Below are 14,269 nucleotides of genomic sequence, written 5' to 3' on the forward strand. Positions count from 1 at the left end.
CGTAGAAAAGAAAATGGTGTCTCATCTCAAGGCGGAAGAAATGTATGACTCCCAAGGTAATAAAATCCATAACACTATCTGAAATACTTGGCTGTTAACCACAAGCAGCCTTGCAGCTTCTCTTGTATTGCTTCTCTGTGCTTGTCATGTTCATAATGTATACCTTTTCATCCTGCTTCTGCCTGTGGCTTATCTCCAGACTACCTTATAAGTCTTTGAGGGCTGGAATTGAGCTCTGCTCTCATCCTGCCCTTCCATAGCTCTAGATAGATGCAGTCCTCTGTTAAGGGTTGAATAGCTGCTCAATCGATGCTTATTGAGAGAAACTGCAGTCGAAGAAGGTAAAAGGGCATTTTAGTGGAGAAGGTGGGAATAGCAGTCCTGAAGGTTCAGTCCAATTACCTCAGCAAAATTGCTTAATTGGAGCAATGGGTACTTAACCTAATTAGACTACTCAAGTATATCCCAGGAGATGGTTGCAGCATCTTTCCTTGCTACAAAGCTAAAATAACTTTTTATGACTCCATGTAAAACGTGTTTGTCAACTCGGGTTGCTTTTGTGCAACTCTAAATCTAAATTTCAACTAATCTACTCTACCAGTGCCTTATCTAGGCCCGTTGACCCTGCTGTTTAATTTTTAAAAAGGCTTTTGCAACCACATAAGAATGTTCATAGACTTGTTAATGTTTTTATTATATGAGCTAGATCTGGACTAATCCCTCTTCCCTCATTCTTTCACATTTCCTAGTGGGCACCTAGCTTCAAGCTAGAATGGGTTTCCACTCTTTGATTTCAGGTTTGAGAGCTAGAAACTGTAAGATTTGAATTACATGTAATTCTCCTAAGTACCACAATTAAATCTAATTATAAAAATATGTTGATAACGCCATGTCATAAACATTACATACTTATTTTATAGTTGTAAAGACTTAAAAACAAAAACTCTAAATGGTAGCTTAGATTTACTGACATTGAGTTTTATTCGTTTATCTCAGCCCTTGACATTTGGACTATTTCTTCTCCTAGGAGTTGTATGTAGGAACATACAACAAGAAGTAGGACTGTGATAAATTAGAACTGAATTTTTTCTATATGCATTTTCTTCTGATTACAATAGCAAAATACTCATTTGTTCATTGATTCACTCAACAAATATTTTTTGAGCACCTACTGTGTGACAGCCATTCTGATAGTAGTAGGATGCTATGGTGAACAACTGACACATCTCTGATCTTAGGGAGCCTGGAGGCAGTTTTGTTTGAATTGAAATCACAAGAAGAGATATAACTGGGGAATGGTTATATACAAAGGACAAGAAGGACATTTCAGGGAAACTAAACAGTAGAAACAAAGGTCCCATGGCACTTCTTTCAAGAAGGCAGCTGATTAGGTGCGAGAATCTCCACTCCCGTGGAGATACATATATTGTTCCACATTAAGGCACAGTTGCGCTCAAAAAAAAAAGGACATCTCTATATGCCAAGAATTAATAAGGGACTCAAAATTACAAAGATAAGCAGTTTTCGAAACCACCCAGACCTTGAGAGAAATTGGACCAGACATAATTTTAAGGGCTGCTGTGTTCATACCTTTGTGGAAAAGGAATTGATTCCTCAGGCCCCAAATACATCAAGGAGTAGAAAAGGGGAATCCTGCTTAGCACTAATTGCCCAAAAATGTGCTGAAAATCTATGAACATCACCTGGAAATTTTCTCCAGCAGGCCAAGAGTTATAGGAAAAAGTAAGCTGACTTCCTGGGGCTCTCAGAAGCAGAGATTCCAACAGCTGTCCTACCACACACTGAGAAGTTTGAATCTTGAACCCACATCATGCACTATCACAAAATCAACCACCTTTTTATTGCCCATGCACTATGGGAATCAGGAGCTGAGAGCCTAGTATAAACAATGGTTTGGAATCAGTGAACTCAGTAGGACTTGGGCAAGGGCAATGGTGAACCTCTGCCATGAAGAGGACTCCGCAATATCTGGACATGGACAAGACTCCCTCTAAAGGTAACTCCTCCTGAAGATAAGCTTGTAGACCTAAACTATGAAACACATGAAGAAATACAAAACAAAAAGGGAAATTTGGACAAAGAATTTATGTCTGGGAAACCAAAAATATGAGTATTGTTAAATAGATTTTTTAATGAATATTTAACTGTACAAAAAGAAAAGAAAATGTAGAATCTAATTTTTATAAGATACAAAATAAATAAGAACAGATTGATTTCAAAATGAACCAAGTGGAAACATCCAGAAGTGAAACATGTAGCCAAAATAGAAAGAACAATAAACAGGTTAAACAATAGACTCAGATAAAAAAATAATTCATGAATGGGAGTATGGATCTGAGGAAATCACTCAGAACACAGCTCAGATCAGTAAAGAAACGGAAAATATGAAAGAGAAGTAAGATGCATGGCAGCTGGAATGAAAGGCCCTGACATGTTTAGTAGGTGCCCTAGAAGAAAAAACTAAAGAGAATTGGGAAGACGGAACTTTGAGGAAATAGTGGAGAATTTTTCAGATTTGAAGAAAGCTATGAGATGTCATATGAAAATACACAAAATTGGCCAGGCATGGTGACTCATGCCTGTTAATCCCAGCATTTTGGGAGGCCGAGGTGGGTGGATCACGAGGTCAGGAGTTCAAGACCAGCCTGGCTAAGATGGTGAAAACCCACCTCTACTAAAAATACAAAAATTAGCTGGGAGCAGTGGCAGGCATCTGTAATCCCAGCTACTCAGGAATCTGAGGCAGGAGAATTGCCTGAACCTGGGTGGCAGAGGTTGCAGTGAGTCGAGATCATGCCACTGCACTCCAGGCTGGGTGATAGAGTGAGATACCATCTCAAAAAAAGAGAAAAGAAAATACCCAAAATTAAACGACATAGTAACAGAGTAACAAAGGCTTGCGTATACACCTCATTATGAAACTAAAACTAGAGAACCATCCAGAATAAACAGGAAACCTTGGAAGCTATCAGTGAGGAAAGGCAGGTTACCTAAAAAGGAGCAACAAGAAGACTGACAGAATGCTTCTCATCATCAACAATGTATGCCAGAGACAACAGGTGAGTATCTTAAAGGAAGGAGGGAAAATAATTGTCAGTCTAGAATTCTATATCTAGCTTAATTATACTCCAAGAAGTTAGGGGGAAAAGGCATTTTAGGACATACAAAGACAATGACATAACTGTCCACAGACCCTCACTGAACAAAACCTACTGAAGGACATACTTCCATGAAAAGGAAATGAGTAAGGCACAGGCAACGAAAAACAAAAATAGGCAAATGGGACTCAATTAAACTCAAAAGCTTTTGCACAGCAAATGATCAATAGAATGAACAGACAACCTGCTGAATGGGATAAAATATTTGCAAACTATCTATTTGACAGGGGACTAATATTCAGAGTATGCAAGGAACTCAAACAACTCAATAACGATAATAATAATAATAATCCTATTAAAAAGTGAGCAAAGAACACAAATAGCCATTTTTCAAGAGAAAACTTACAAATGGCCAACAGGTATATAAAAAAATGTTCAACATCACTAATCAGAGAAATGAAAATTAAAACCACAATGAGGTATCATCTTACTCCATTCAGAATGTCAATTACTAAAGAGTCAAATAGTAACAAATTTTGGTGACAATGTAAAGAAAAAGGAACTCTTTTGCACTGTTTATGGGAATGTAACCCTTATGGAAAACAGAATGGAGATTTCTCAAAAAACGCCAATCACAAAGAAGCTAGTATGGTTATATTGCAATGGAACACAATAGACTTCAAAGCAAAAACTATCACTAGAGATAAGCAGGGACATTTCTTAATGATAAGAGAGAATGAAAAAATGGGAATAACAAAAGAGAACTAAAAAAAGAAAGTATAACAATTATGAATGTTATTAATCTAATAATAGCTTCAAAATACATAAAACAAAAACAGATAAAACTAAAGGAAAAATTAGACATGTCCACAATTGAAACTAGAGATTTTAACATTTTTCACTCAGTAGCTGATAGACCATCTAGAAAAACCATCAATACAGATATAAAATATTTGAAAAAAATTATCAAGCAACTTGGCCTAATTGACATTTGTAGAAAACTATACCCAGTAGCTTCAGAATTCCTTTCATGAACACATAGAACATTCACCAAGCTACACCATATGCTAGGCTATAAAGTATATATATAAATTTCAAAAGATTAAAATCTTTCAGAGTATATTCTCTGAAAACCATGGAATTAAATTAGAAACCAACAACACCAGATACAAAAGCACCAGATATTAGTAAATCAAATAATACCATTTCACTAAATATATTATAATACACTTTTAAAAATTTATTATAATAATTCATGAGTGAAAGGAGAAATCACAAGAGAAAACATAAAATATTACAAACCAAATAATAATGTAAATAGAATATATCATAATTTGTGGGATGCTATTAAAATAGTCCTTATAACACTACTTAATAGTAAAAAGAAAATAAACTACTGATGCATACAACAGCATGAATGAATACCACAGACATTATCCTTTGCGAAAAAGTCAGACACTACTAGTGAGTACATTCTGTATGTTCTCAGTTATATGAAATTCTAGAACAGGCAAAACTAGCCTAACATGAAAAACAAAAGCAGAGCAATAACTGCCTCAGAAATAAAGAGGCATTAACTAGGAAAAGACACATGGATCTTGCTGGGGAGATGAAATGCTCTATGTTGTGATACAGTCATTGGTTACACAGGTGTATCCATATGTCAAAAGTGTACAGCTAAGATTTGTGCATTTCAGTTATGTAAATGTTATCTTAAAAACTGTAAAAAAAAGGATGAGAATATTCAAGTGGGGGATGGGAAGGAGGTGAGGCATAAATGAAACAAGAACAGTAGAGTGTCGATAGTTGTTGAAGCTAAGTAACGGTACTTGAGGGTTTATTACACGATTCTGCCATTCCTTCTGCTTTAAGGATACATGTCCTTAGTTGCAAAAGGAGGAGAAACTGCTCTAATATCTCAAATACTGTACTACCACTAGATTATGAGCACTTTGAGAACATAAACTTTTTTTTTTTTAAGGCAGGATCTTGCACTGTTTCTCAGGCTGTAGTACCATAGTGTGATCACCTCATTGCAGCCTCAGCCTCCCACACTAAAGCAATCCTCCCACCTCAACCTCTCAAATAGCTGGGCCTAAAGGTGTGTGCCACCATGCCCAGCCAATTCTTAAAAAATTATTATTTGTAGAGACAAGGTCTTGCGATATTGCCCAGGCTAGTCTCGAATTCCTGGGCTCAAGCTATCCTCCAGCCTTGGCCTCCTAAAATGCTGGGGCTATAGGCATGAGCCACCCCAACCAGCCTTGAACCATCTTACCCATGTTTTGTGCTTAGTACCAAGAACACTAAAGGACTACCCAACCAGCTAATGACCCTTTAGTGGTAGGAATACAGCTGTACCTGCCCCAATTTCAGATATGAAGCACCTAGGTTCCAAAGCATTTTTTTGTCTTTAACGCCTTTCTGGTGACTCCAAAATTATACTTTGAAGTAATTAATTAGACTCTCCCCTTGCTCAAAACACCATTTAAATTTAAACTGTCCCATTGTATGCTCAACTTGCATGCTGAAAGCATTTTATGTTAGTAGTTAGGAGATTGGGATCCTTGTTCTGACTGTGCCACTACAGAGCTGTGAGAACTTCAGCAAGTTCTTTCATCTCTGTGGCCTGAATGGAAAATGAGGGAGTGAGACTAAATGATTTCCCAGATCCCTTTCAGCTCTCAGTCTGGATGCCTCTATGTAGGGCGCTTTTGATTTCGCTGTCTGTGATGGACTCCTGTTCTGTTCCTGAAGAGCTTTAGAATAGTTCTGTCCTGGAGAACAGAGCTCCTTTTAGTCCAAATGCAAATTATGAACATGAGCATGAGCATAAATGAGCAGCTGCTGTCTATTCACCCCACTGGACTGTGGCAAAGTGCTAAGAAGGCAAGGACATTCTGGTTTGATTACAGAATAAGACGCTGAAGATTTCACAATGAAAAATAATTAGTGTAACAGTTATGTATTGAGGTGTGGCAAAACACCCCAAAAGTTAGTGTCTTTAAACAACAACCATTTTATTTGCTTACAATTCTAAGTTGGCATTTGGTTTAGATTTAGCTAGAAGTTTCTTCTGGTCTTGCCTAGAGTCACTCACAAATTGCAGTTGTCTAAAAGTTCACCTGGGCAGCATGGTCTAAGACAGCATAACTTGCATATCTGAATGTTGGTTGGTATTGCCTGTCGGGTTGTCTGTGTGTCTTCAACAGGCTAATCGAAGCTCCCTCATTTGACAACAGCATATCCACAGGGTTAGACTCCTTGAGCATAGCCTTGAATGTTGAAGGCTGCATTTCATTTCTCTGCATTCTATTGGTCAAGCAAGTTACAAGCCCAGCCCAGATTCAAGGGGGAGGAGAAACAGTCTTCACCAATCGACAGGAGAAGTTGGCAGAGTGACACTGCAAGGAGAAGTGAGTTAGGGGACAGGAGGGATTTTGCAAACATCTTTGTGAGCAATTGGCCACACTCAATTACAGCACGAAGAAGTTGCCCAGTAAACACTTGTCTGAAGGATACATGTCCTTAGTTGCAAAGGCTTCAGGGGTTATTTCCTTTCCTAGAAGAGAGGAACAATGACACAGATCAAATGTCTTACTAATGGAAAATCAATTGAGTCACCATTGAGTACAAATTATGGTACACCAGGGAGGGTGTGGGCGGGCGGCAGGGTTTGTTTTTGGTTTGCAGTAGCTCTGTCATTCTCCTTTGCTCCATGGATATAAAACATACTGACATGGAATGTCGACCCCATAATAACATCTTTAAAATGACAATTACGTTTCTATAAGAGAAATACTAGAGGTGAGACTGTTACTTTCTTATCTTCATAAGTAAACAAAAAAACTGTCAAATCAATTCAATAAATATGTATATAATGTCTATTTGGTGCCAGGAACATAGTCCCTGAAAATAAAAATTAGACTGAAAAAAGGTGTGTACCTCTTGCCCCGTGCCTGGCCCAGCCCAACCCAGGAGGCTTCGTTAGACCCTTGACATGCAGAATATTTCTTACCGTTCTTACTGTTGCATCCTCAAGAATTACAACCACCAGCATTGGCTGCTTCAGCTACTCCACTTTTCAGATGAAAAGTTGTGGGCAAGACTTAAGCAGAAACTTGCTTTGAATGGTTGTGGCACATTTGCACATGCTGTTTCTTTTGAGCAAAATGACTCTGTCCTCTTTTCTGCCTGATTTGCTCTTCCAATGCATTCTTCAAGTCTTAGTCCAGTGCTTCCTCTCTGAAACCACACCCTAACCCAGCCTGCTGGTTGGTCATCTATTTTCCAGACTCTTCGTAACCCTGGGCATATCTCCATATACACCCATCACACCTGCTATTACTATTGGTTGATGTGTCCATCTCTCCCAGGACTTTGAGCCCCTGCGACTGAGAATAGATATAGCTTTGTATTTATCTCTATAACTCTAGATAAATTCTCCGTAAATGTTTGATAAATGATTTAAGAAATGACTGGAAGAAAAAGCAAATGAATAACAAGCCAAAGAGCAGTAGACAGCTTACGCTAACACTTTGAAGCTTACAGTGCAAACTGAACTCTGCCTCTCCTCTCAATGACTGAATCTATTCCACTTTGTTTCTGCCTCCCTCACTTTCTTATTCTAACAGATCTGAAGCAAATTTTAAAATCTATAATTAACTTTTTTTATATTACCCTCAAGGGATCATAGATCAATGACTTTCTAGAAAAAGAAAGATCCCCATTCTTACCTTTGCATAATCTCTTTTTAAAAAAAAACAAGAGATTACATTTCATGTTCAAATGCCTAAATTATCTCTTCTTAGGACACACAGCAATATTATCTCCCATTTTGACAATTGCCATTGGGTTTACTTCAATTGAAATGAAACATACTTTCATTGTAATTCTGCAAGCACACTGATGAAGTTGTTTACAATCAAGTATTAAAACTTATCTAGGGGAGGTTATGCTTAGCTAAACCTTTGGAATGTGCTAAGTCATGGTTAAGTTGTGCTAAGGGAAAGAATGCTGGGGAACTTATGCCAGTCTCTCAAGCTGGCAGCCACAAAGCAGGCATTAGAGCCATAGAACTGAGGTAACTGACCCCGAGTTCAGTTATCACTAGTAAATCGGTCATAACAGTCAAAACAACCAAAAAATATGATAAATTTCCATGGAGCAAAGGGGAACAACAATCCCACTACAAATTTCCAACAATCAGATTTTCTTTCAAATAATAATATGGTAGCATGAAGAGCTAATGCTTTTGACAATCTAAAAAAGAAAGTCCCTGAACTCCTTGGGGGAGACCTTATTGCACTCTTCTTTATGTCATCATCATCAAACATGACAGCTACACTCATACAACATTCAATGCCTGATAAATATTTGTATTTCAGATAGGAGCATGTGTGTCAGAAATTATTTGGAACCTAAGTCCAATAGACACAGCTAATTAAATTATAAAATGTGGAGCAAAGTGTGTTGGATGCTTTAAGAGCTTATATATACGTGCAGAAATGAAAAGCAATGAAGAAGACAGAAAACCACATGGAACCAAATAAAAGGAAACAGTAAAGTTTCAAAGTGGTGCTTACTAGGTGTAATCTTTCTGAGGTTCCTCTGAGCAACTACCATTGTTTCATTCAATTTGATCTTCCCTGGTACGGTAATAAATAATGCCAGAAGTTCCTTATAAGGGTCGTTCTCAAACCTCACCAATTATCTCAATTATCTAAGGTTTTTTATTTTGAGTCATGGTCTTACTCTGTTGCCCAGGTTGGAGTATAGTGGTGTGATCATAGCTCACTGCAGCCTCCAATCCCTGGGCTCAAGTGACCCTCCCATCTCAGTCTCCCAAATCACTGGGACTATTGGTGTGAACTACCATACCCAGGTCTTAAAATATTTTTTAAATGTAAAGATTTCCAGACCCATTTCAGACCCACTAAATGAGAGTCTCCTGAGGAGGGGCCAGGAATCTGTATTTTTAAATATCTCCAGGTAATTCTAGTGATCAGCCAGTTAGCAAATACCAGTGATTTTTAAAAAGAAAAAAAAATTGTAAGATATACTGCTAGGGGCTGAATTGTGTTCCCCTAAAATTCATATGTTGAAATTCTAACCTCCAATACCTCAGAATATGACTGTGTTTGGAGACAGGGTTCTAAAGAGCTAATTAAGTTAAAATGAGGAGATTAAAGTGGGCCCCAATCCAATATGACTGGTGACCTTATAAAAAGAGAAAATTAGGACACAGAGCGATACAGTGGGAAGGTTGTATGAAAACAGGGAGAAGGTGGCCATCTGCAAGCCAAGAAGAAAAGCCTCAGAAGAAACCAACCCTGCCGGACTCTTGATAATGGGCTTCCAACCTCCAGAACTCAGAAAGTAAAATTCTGTTGTTTAAGCCATTCAGTCTGCAGTACTTTGTTATGGCAGTCCTGGCAGACTAATACATGTACCTCCATGGTTAATGATATGGTTTTGTTCTGTGTCCCTACCCAAATCTCACCATGAATTGTAATCCCCATAATCCCCACATGTCAATGGCGGGACCACGTGGAGGTGATTGGATCATAGGGGAGGTTTCCCCCATGCTGTTCTCCTGATAGTGAGTGAATTATCACGAGATCTGATGGTTTTATAAGCATCTGGCATTTTCCCTGCTTGCACTCACTCCATCCTGATGCCCTGTGAAGAAGGTGCCTGTTTCTCCTTTGCCTTCCGCCATGATCGTAAGTTTCCTGGGGCCTATCCAGCAATGCAGAACTGTGAGTCAATCAAACCTCTTTCCTTTACAGATTACCCAGTCTATGGTATTTCTTCATAGCAATGTGAGAATAGACTAATACAGTTAACTGGCACATCTGAAAAGCAAGAAGGCATTGTGAAGGATGACCTGTGTGATAAAGAGACATTATCTTATATCCCAAAGGGAAAATAGTCCCTATTAAAATGGTTGATTAATTGTTACATTTTACTTCTAACTTCAATGGGGAGAGAAGTTGCTGAAGGAGAAGGGAAAGAGAGAAAAGAGTCTGAAAGTGAAAGGGAGTAACAAGTTGCTGGTAAAATGAGAGAAAGGAGCAACATTCAGGAAAATGGAAACCATATCCCTTAAGGAATGTACTATAATACAACGACATTCTGAGGAAACAGCATCCCCAGGAAAAACAATGAAAAGTAACGCCCAGGAGCACCTTTAGAAGTCATGGGGAATTTTGTCTGAGTCTTTCCTTGCCAGAGGAAAAAGTTTTCTTTCTTTCACTTATTTCATCAACAACCATCTATTGGCTGCCTCCTACATCTTAGACACTAGGCTACAGCCTGGCTGTGCAAAGATGATCAACACAGGAGCTGTGCTATCTAAGAATGTCAGTCTAGAAAAAGGAGTTCTCTTTAAAAGCCTCCCTAAAGGTCCAATCCCAAGACACACTTAAACCTCCTTTAGAGATCTTAGGTTCTTCAATTCTTTATCTCTTTATACAGCCCCCAGGTTCCCAGGCAGGAAATCCACAGCCAATTCCTGTTCCTAAGCACCCAGGAGGCAGGTGTGTTTCCAATTACTATGCTCTCTTTGGGCTATAATTAGGAAAAGTACCTCTCTGACATTTTGACTCTAGCACAGGGCCAGGCACATAGTAAGTACTCAATAAATATTTTTGGAATTAATTAATGCCTTAATCAAATCTATCAATCCTAGAAGCCCTCCTGGTGAGTCTGGTAACTTCCCCTCCCCTGCTCCCTAGACCTTTCCCAGAAGCAGCTTTGCCTTTTTGGAATCTCCCAGAAGAAGCTTCCTAAGGTAGTGTTGAGGAAATATAATTAAAAACAATATCCCCTCCCAGCCCAGAAAACCTCTCCACAAACATAATCAAGAAAGAAAACAATTTTACTATTGAATAAACATTAAACCAGAATGTAACGCGTATCACAAACAATTCACTGGAGAGATTGCAATGGTGAAAACAAATCTTTCATAGAGCAAAGTGGATATAATCCATTACACTCATGTTTTCAAGAAAAAATCCCTAAGTTTATTGTATCATTATAACTAGAGGTAGGGGTTTGCCATTTCAAGTCAGGGAGAGTTGAAATTAGGCCCATTTTCTCCCAGGAAACTGAGAGATGAGGCCTTATCCTTTTTGACGATTACATTTCGAGAAGATGAGGAACATGAGGAAGCGTGTCAACCAATGTTGCCACAAGTCCATGAGGAAATATTCTTGAGTTGTGTCAACCAAAGAATCATGAGGTTTCCACATTTGGACAGGAGAACTTTATTTCTTATAAAAGGTTGCAGCCTCCAGGGTAACAATCCACAGCCTGGGAAGCATAACCTCCAGTAGAAGCAGAGAGGAAATGGTGACACAGGAATTTAGGCCAAATGGGTTGGCTAAGCATACATATTCATCAGATTACAGGAGGAGCAATAAATATTCATGAAAGAGGGCATGCATGTATGCATGCATAGTAAACTAACATGCATGTCACATACATCCGAGGTTCACTTTTTGGTGGATACTTAACATTTAAATGCATTAAAATTAGGCTATACACATTATAAGGTGAAATGGAGGACACAGAGGCATCCAGTACATAGACTCCATAAACTGGCCAAAACCAGTTCATGGTTAGTGGTCTCTTATCAGGAAAAAATGCTGGTTGATTGTTGGGTCAAAACTGCAAAAATGGAGGGGAGTCCACTGAGTCTTTTGAAATGGCTGGTTTCTGTTAAATCCTTAGGAAAGAAGGTTTAATGGCAGCTACTGAGGGAGAAAGTATAATGAAGCATATCCAACCTCCCCCATAATGGGCCAAAACTCAGTTTTTAAGGCTTCTCTGGGGTCCCCTTGGCTAAGAGGGGGTGGATTCAGTCAGTTGGAGGGTTTAGGATTTTATTTGTATTTCTCAGGTGTAAAACTCACAAGATGTTTATTTAGCACTTGACCTTAATAGTGGCAAGGCAGTCCAGTCCTCCTGGAACACCATACTCATCAGCATCTCTTTGAGACTGGCCTACCCTCTGAACAGGAATGCACAGAAGCTGCCCACTGGGACTGCAGGTGCTCTGTTAGCCAGGTCTCCTGGCTATGGCACTGTGCTTTAAGGCCAACTCTTGGGACAGAAAGGTGAAACTTCTTTCTGTAAACCCATTTGGTAAACCCTTTGACCTTGAACATTAAGCATCAAAACACTCAAAGCACAGACTTTGAAATTACACAGACCTCTGCTAAATTCCAGACTACTTCATCTGTGTTGTCTGATCTTGAGCTAATTGGTTGGTTAATTTTTCCAAGACTCAATGTCCTTGTCTATAATAGAGAGATAATATCTTCCACAGAGAGCACAGCTGAAGAGTTGTTAAGTGCTCTTATTACTACAATTGAAGCAAGAAAGTAAAGAAGTTTGGTGCATACACTCTGAACCCAAATGCCTGGCTTTCATCCCAGATCCACTTTTGGCAAAATCACTTTTCCTGTTCCTTAGCTTCCTCTAAGTAAAGTTGTTTAGAAGAATTGCTAGCCCACATAAGAATTTAATAAGTGTTGGCTATTATTTTATTTTTTTCACCTTCATCTCCATTTTGCCAATGGAGATTGGAGAATTGTTTCAAGTCTCTTTCATTTTTTAAACTAAGTAGAATCATTTGAATTGCAAGGTCTGTAGACAAATTATTATCCAGATTAAATTCATTTAAAAGCAAAGGGAAATAATTTGAAAACCTAAAGAAGCATGAAATTCCAAATTGCAGTAGAGAGAAGGCCTCTGGTTATTATCCCTATTTAATACTTACTGTTTTCCCTCTTTATCTTTTTCTTTTCTTGGCAGTTTCTGAATTAAAAGAGAAAGGCTTAGCCTTTCATGTCTATTTAATACTTATTTAACAATTTACATGGCTTTTAAGAACCAACCACATCCCCAGCAGGAGAGTTACTCTAATTGCTCTCCAAATGTGTAACAGTCATCATTCTTTTCTGTTACTAGGCTAAGATCAGATCTGGGGGCAAAGTTCAGTTAAATAAATCACCCTAATCAAATCAACTCTAACAATTGATAAACTAGCATATTAGGTAGAGTATTTTTAAAGATCTACATTGATTGATCAAATGCAAACTATTTATCTTTGTTTAAGCTAAATATAAATCAAAGTTCTAATGCCTTTTATAGTGTCTACTGAGACAGAAATGAACTGTCTTTCCATCTCAAAATAATGCAGCATCCTAGACTTAATCATGATTAAAATTGTCCCCAGATTTGATATGGGTAAATAATAAGTCAGATCACAGCAAAAGGGTGCAGCAGATGAATAATGAATATCATTTTTGGTGCTATAGTCCAACAGAAGACTGTTTAATCTTTCACTTTTCAGCCAGCTGTGTTTACATTCACTTTCCAGGATCGGCCCCATATAGATTTCGATCCTATATCTGCCATTTACTAGCTATGTCGATTTGAGCCAACCAATTAAGCCCTCTGGCCTCAGATTTCTATTCTTTAAACTATGGATGATGATACCTTTCTCAGATGGTTATTATTTGGGGGATTAAATATGATAGTGTGTGTAAACTGTGTTCCCAATCATTGTGCCCACTTTAGTCCTATATAACCTGTATGACTCATAGCCTCACTTCAGCAAACATTGTTTCCCTTCCCTCTACCTCCCCCTCCAGATAAAGGCTCTATTTGTCAGCCCCAGACCACAGATCCAATGCTATCTTCCCAACTCTGTAGAAAAATAATTTAATTCCAACTCATTCTTCGGATCCTCACTTTATCCTACTTCCTCCTGTCAACCTAAAAGGAAGAAGCTAAGGCAAAATTAATATAGAGAGTTTAAAATCAGTAGCATTTCTATACCCCAACAACATCCAAGCTGAGAGCCAAATCAAGAATACAATCACATTCACAATAGCCACAAAAAGAATAAAATACCTAGGAATACAGCTAACCAGGGAGATGAAAGATCTCTACAAGAATTACAAAACACTTCTCAAAGAAATCAGAGACGACACCAACAAATGAAAAAACATGCCGTGCTCATGAATAGAAAGAATCAACATTGTTAAAATGGCCAGACTACCCAAAGCAATTTATAGATTCAGTGCGATTCCTATCAAACTACCAATGACATTCTTCACAGAATTAGCAAAAGCAAT

The 14,269-nt window shown here is 38.3% G+C and overlaps 1 long non-coding RNA gene across 1 annotated transcript; it reads right to left on the reverse strand.

Annotated features, from left to right (window-relative positions):
* Positions 1-4,338: 4,338 nt before the first annotated feature.
* Positions 4,339-8,026, reverse strand: LOC109027204 (uncharacterized). Its single transcript, XR_002006308.3, has 2 exons — positions 7,138-8,026; positions 4,339-6,681 (listed from the first exon to the last, which is right to left on the reverse strand). It is a non-coding gene; the product is annotated as an uncharacterized lncRNA (long non-coding RNA).
* Positions 8,027-14,269: the final 6,243 nt, after the last annotated feature.

The sequence above is a fragment of the Gorilla gorilla genome, chromosome 5 (assembly GCF_029281585.2).
Source record: "Gorilla gorilla gorilla isolate KB3781 chromosome 5, NHGRI_mGorGor1-v2.1_pri, whole genome shotgun sequence".
In the NCBI taxonomy this organism is placed as follows: Eukaryota; Metazoa; Chordata; class Mammalia; order Primates; family Hominidae; genus Gorilla; species Gorilla gorilla.